Source organism: Scyliorhinus canicula, chromosome 23 (assembly GCF_902713615.1).
Source record: "Scyliorhinus canicula chromosome 23, sScyCan1.1, whole genome shotgun sequence".
In the NCBI taxonomy this organism is placed as follows: Eukaryota; Metazoa; Chordata; class Chondrichthyes; order Carcharhiniformes; family Scyliorhinidae; genus Scyliorhinus; species Scyliorhinus canicula.
Genome location: NC_052168.1, coordinates 27,675,809 through 27,679,946, shown reverse-complemented (window position 1 = coordinate 27,679,946; position 4,138 = coordinate 27,675,809).

Sequence of the window (4,138 nt, the reverse complement as noted above, 5' to 3'; positions counted from 1 at the left end):
GGACCCATCTAAAGTACTCAAACTATAGTGTTTCCAGTCAATATTTGGAAAGTTAAGGTACCCCATAACAACTACCCTGTTATTTTCGCTCCTATCCAGAATCATCTTTGCAATCCTACCTCTACATCTCTGGAATTTTTCGGAGGCCTATAGAAAAGCCCTAACAGGGTGACCTCTCCTTTTCTGTTTCTTAACTCAGCCCATACTACCTCAGTATTCGAGTCCTCATCAAATGTCCTCTCAGCTACCGCAATACTGTTCTTGACTAACAATGCCACCCCTCCCCCTCTCTTACCACCTTCCCTGAGCTTACTGAAATATCTAAACCCTGGAACCTGCAACAACCATTCCTCGCCCTCGTCATTTACATGTCAATATTGAGCAATCCTCAGAGGCAGACATTCCACACATGGCAGAGACCAGGGCTGGAGTTTGCTCACAGCTCACTGAGGGTAAATCTGAGTCTGGGGGACTTCAGTTCTCAAACCAATGCTCCCACTACACTAAAAACATTGCTCCTCTTGTTCAGTGTGTGTCTGTGTGTGTTGCTGAGTGTGTCAATCTGTTTGTTTTTCACCTGTGAATTGTGTGTGTTGGTATGTTGCTGAGAGATTGACAGGAGAGTGGAAATGCTGGACTCCTGTTGTGCTGTTTTGTGGAGGTTTGAAAATGTCACTCTTATTGTCTTTTTAACCAATTTTATCTCGTTTTCTCCCAAGGGATTTTTATTTGGGGAACTTTAAGGTAGTCGGGAATACAAAGAGGAGGATTTGGTAGGGATGACGAGGGAGTGAGAATTCATCCAGAGCGCTGGTTGAGGCCTGTTCCGCAGGCTTCACCCGGGGTGAATTGTGTCTGGTTATTAACCTGACAGAGGTTTAATTTTAATATCTGAGGGATAAAGAGAGAGAGAGGGAGGAGGAAGACAGAAATATAAATGAGTTAGGGATGGAGAGACAGGGAGAAACACAAGAGAAGGGGGGAACTGTCTCTCAATCCTTTTTAGTCTCTGGTTGAAAGCTGTGACATTTTTGTATTTGGATGTTGCTGAGTTTGTGTATCTGAAAAGTGGATCCTGGGCTCTCGCTATATCAAATAGTTTCAAACTTTTCCTGTCTTTCACTTAACTTTCTTCGTCTTTTCCCCAGGAATTTGAATTTTTAAAGACTGCAATGTGAACAGGAATCCTTGGACCATGGCTTTTCTTCAGAGGTTGAATGGATGGACTGAGGCCTATTCCACAGGCTTCACCCAGGGCGAGTGTGTGTCTGCTTATTACCCTGATTTAATGTTCATACCTGAGGGACAATGAGAATGAGATCGGGGGGAGGGGAGGAGAGAGAGAGAGACGGAGAAACACCAGGGAAGCGGGAACTGCCTCTCAATCTTTGTTATTCTGTGGTTAATAACTGAGATATTTCGAGATGGATGTTGCTGAGAGTCTGTGTAACAGAGAGAGAATTTGGCCTCTTGCTGTGTTTCTAGTTTAAACATTTTCCTGTGTATTAGTTCATTTGCACCCTCTTTTCCCCAGGAATTTGAATTTTGAAGACTGCAATGTGACAAGGAATCTTTGGACAAGGGATTTTCTCCAGAGGACAAGTGGGTGGACTGAGGCCTACTCCAAAGGCCGCACTCACGCGAGTTGTCTGTTTATTGCCGCCCCGGCCTTGCACTCAGACACAAACACATTAAACCTTTGGTGGGTGACAAAAAGTGAATTAAAATCTGTAACGTGAAGCTCTCCAATTTTGTTTCTGAATCCAAAATAACAGGGGTTATTTTAAATCTGGGTGTCCCGAAAGGGGTGGGGGGGGGGGGGGGGGGGGGGGGGGGTGGATTTCATTGCCTTAGCCCCGGTCACTCTCCGTATAACCTGTTTGCTATTTTAAACGACACTCAACACTTCTGACTGCAGCTTCTGGGATCTTTCTGTGTACCAGTGGACTTTGTTTTATAAAGGTTTTTCTTTGTTTTGAGAGGCAGTTTAACGCTGTCAGAGAATTGAAGCGAGTTCTTCAGACTTGGTCCAACACACACACACAGGATGATGGGGGAGGAAGGGGTTTAGATCCAGGGGGGAATGGGGCTCGAAGCAGGAGTGAGTGGGGAGGGTGGGGAGACAGCACCCCACCTGGTTAGGTTGACATTGCTGCTGCTGTGGGATCTTGCTGTTCATGCACAGGACTGCGGCTTTTGCCCACAAAGCAATTGTGATCACAACTCTTAAAAATAAAATAGCACATGGACTGCAAAGTAGGTTCAAAGATCTCAAATTTTAAAGTCTTGGGACTGAGTGAGTTGATGAACCGTTTTCACAGGGGACTGATGGGATATTCAGCCATGATCACACTGCTGCTTGTGGGATCTTACTGTGCAATCAATACTGCCGTCAGTGTGCACAATGCAACAATGGTGCAGAAACAGAGAAAGAGAGAGAGAGAGGGAAATCTCAGATCAGAAACTCTGAACTCAATTTTGAAAGTGTTTTTGGGATCTCCCTGTGCACAAGTTGCCAGCAGAATTCATAAAATTAACAATAGTGGGATCACTTTAGGGCAGCACGGTGGCACAGTGAGTTAACGCTGCAGCTTCACAGCACCGAGGTCCCAGGTTCGATCCCGGCTCGAGGTCACTGTCCGTGTGGAGTTTACCCATTGTCCCCGTGTTTGTGTGGGTTTCTCCCCCACAACCCAAAGATGTGCAGGGCAGGTGAATTTACCACGCTAAATTGCCTCTTAATTGGAAAAAATAAATTGGGTATTCTAAATTTGTTCAAAAAATATTTTAAAAATAGTGGAGTCACTTTCAAAACAAACGCATCGACTATGAAGTCATCTCGATGGCTCGAAATAAAAGTCCCTTAACTTGAAGCAGGTAAATTCTGGAATGAAGCCTGTATTTTAGGCCGAGACATAAATATGAGGGTGAAATTAAATCCGCAGGGGGCATTTGAATTCAGTTTGCTGTGGTTGTTGGATTCCTGTGCCTGACCCTCTCTCTCTCTCTCTCTCCTTCCCAACTACTGGGGTACTGGGGAGAGGGAAAGAGAGAGAGAGCGAAGTACAGAAAGAGTGTTGGGAGGAGGGCGGTGAGGGAGATTAGAGAGAGGGAGAGGAGAAAATCAGAGAGGATGAAGGGAGACATTTGACCCATTCACAACTGGGTGCGGGAAAGAATTCCTCAAACTGGACAGGGAACTGACTTTTCTATTTTTTTAAAATTTAGAGTACCCAATTAATTATTCCCATTAAGGGGCAATTTAGCATGGCCAATCCACCTAGCTTGCACCTTTGTGGGTTGTGGGGACGAAACCCACACAAACACAGGGAGAATGTGCAAACTCCACAGGAACTGACTATTCATAACTGGACAGGGAAAGAACACACTAAAATCCACACAGGGAAGTAAACTTTCACAACTGAACAGTGGAAAGGCAAACACCATCTGGGCAGGGAACTGACCTCACCACAAGTGAACATGCGATAAGCACACTCAAACCTGAAGAGAGACACGACCCATTAACAACTGTACATGACCCATTCATAATTGATCAGGAGACAGACACACTCAATTCTGGACAGGGGAACTGACCCACTCACAACTGGACAGGGCAAATACCCCGAAAGCTGGAGAGGGAACTGACCCTTCCACCACTGGACAGGTGAAAGACACACTCACATCTGGACTGGGAACAGGCCCATCCACCACTGGACAGGTGAAAGACACACTCACATCTGGACTGGGAACAGGCCCATCCACCACTGGACAGGTGAAAGACACACACATCTGGACTGGGAAAAGGCCCATTCACTGGTGGACAGGGGAAAGTCACATCCAAATCTGCTAAGGACACTGACCCAAACTCAACTGGACAGGGGGAAATAACATTCAAGTCTAGCGATTTAACTATCCCATTCGCAACTGGATAGGGGAAGCGCATATTTAAATATGGAGTGGGATCTGACCCATTCACAACTGGACAGGGGAAAAACTTTCTCAAAATGGACGTGGAACTGACCATTCATCTCTGGACAGGGCAAAGGCAAACTCAAATCTGGAAGAGGGAACTGACTCATTCACAACTCGACAGTTGAAAGGTATACTGCAATCATGACAGGGAACTGACCCATTCACA